The sequence below is a fragment of the Nicotiana tabacum genome, chromosome 17 (genome assembly GCF_000715075.1).
Source record: "Nicotiana tabacum cultivar K326 chromosome 17, ASM71507v2, whole genome shotgun sequence".
NCBI classification, from domain to species: Eukaryota; Viridiplantae; Streptophyta; class Magnoliopsida; order Solanales; family Solanaceae; genus Nicotiana; species Nicotiana tabacum.
In genome coordinates this window covers 76,185,650-76,187,635 of record NC_134096.1, presented here as the reverse complement: position 1 = coordinate 76,187,635, position 1,986 = coordinate 76,185,650, and positions in this window count along the sequence as shown.

Genomic DNA, 1,986 nt, shown 5'->3' with positions numbered 1-1,986 from the left:
GTTGTAGGCACGGGCCATTCTTTGTTGGTATAACTGTCCGTCGCAAACTGAGGCCATACGTTTTTCATCAATCATAGTCAATTGTTCCAAACCGATTCTTAACCCAATCTTTATCCTCAATCTCCGCTTCGACAATGATCCAAAGAGAGGGAATTTCAACTTCTTCCGATTTCATTTGGATCTTGGCTTAGGCCTACTGTTCTACTTCTTTGCTTATTTTCTCACAAGCCTTATCTTCAACACATTCTGCTTCTTGATTCATTATTTCGAGGTCTGACGACGTTTTAGGATATGAGCATGAAGTCCGCAAGCATGTCATGTTATTAAAATCTGCATTAACAGAACTGAAAAGAGAATAAGAAAGGTGACAAGATTAAGAAAAGAGACATTCCTAGACAATGAAATATTAATTTCATTTATTTGATTTTTTTTTTGAATTTTAAAGATAGAAAGGTTTACATCAGAAAGTAAGACAATAAAGTAAAACATCCGGATTACACTCTGAAATAATCCGGACGCAGAAAAGATAGCAAGACTGGCTACCGAGACTCCAGTCTGATGGGGGACTTTCAGGCTTGGCGACCGTTTTTTTTCTTCTGTCTCGGTAATGGCTGCAATGGCCTTCAGTGCTAGATCAAATTCCTCATCTTCGCAGATCATTCTGACTACTGGCCCATTGGTGTGAGTAGGAAGAGAATTATTCATCATATTAGGGGCCTTTTCATCCCTAAGCACTACTGTCCTGACTTCGATAAGGTCTTCCATTGCTCTCTTAAGAGTCCAACAGTCTTCCGTATCATGTCATACTGCTCTAGAGTGGTATTCACAACTAGCATTAGTTCGGTGCGAGGGGGACTCGGGGTTTGGCCGGTTCAGGGCTATTGGCTGCGGTACACCTAGCCCGATTAGCTTTTGAAACAAACTTAAATATGATTCACAAATAGGGGTGAACTGATTTCTTCCGAGGGGCTCTCTTGGGCGAGGATTGTATTGGGGAATATTTGGTTGGGAATTATATGAAGCTTGGTAGGGACGGGCATTTCTGGGATATGGAGCTCGGTTTTGTGTATAATGCTCTAGCCGCGTGTAAGGTTGCATGTTCATCACCGCATAGGGAGGCAGTGCCATAACATAAGCATCATCTTGATAGGGATAATAGTGTTGTGGGACCGTAGGAAGCATATATGATTGGTTGAATGACCTGCGGGCTCCCCTCGAGCTCGAAGCCATCATGGCTCCCTCTTCCCTCCTTCTTCTGTGAACCATTTTTAACGTTCTATGATGTGGCCTTAAAGGCAACATGACTCAAGATTCGGCCCGTTTTAAAACCATTTTCGACCATATCCCCAATTTTGATAGCCTCGGTGAACGGATTACCCATAATGGACATCATTTTCTGAAAGTAGCCCGCCTTTTGGGCCTGTAGGAAGACCATAACCATTTCTGCTTCGTCCATTGGAGGCTTTACCCTAGCAGCTTGCTCGCGCCATTTGACGGCATATTTACGGAAACTTTCCGCTGTTTTCTTTGTCAAACTGGACACACCGTTCTATTTTTGGATTTTTCACTCTTGTTTTTTTTTTCTACTTTATTTTCTTTGTTATTTTTGTCACTCTTTTCTTTCTTTTTCTTTCTTCTCTTTTTTTTTACACTTAATTTATTTGATGTAAATGATCGAATCCGATAGGGATTGCCTACGTATCATGACGCCCCATGAATCACATCTTGCGTCGTTCGGGCAAATCGGGAATAAAGTAAAATAAACTAACTCTTTTTTTACTCATATACAAATAATCCCATAAAAGCTGCTAACAAGAAAAAATATTTCGGATTTTTTTTTTGGAATTTTATTTTTTTTGTTGTTGAAAGAAAACTTCTAAAGATAGATTTTTTTTTTTGTTTTTTTTTTGGAATCTTCGAAAGAAATACTTTTTTTTAAAAAAAGAAAGAAAATATTTTGAATTTTTATTTTTTTTAAATTTAAAA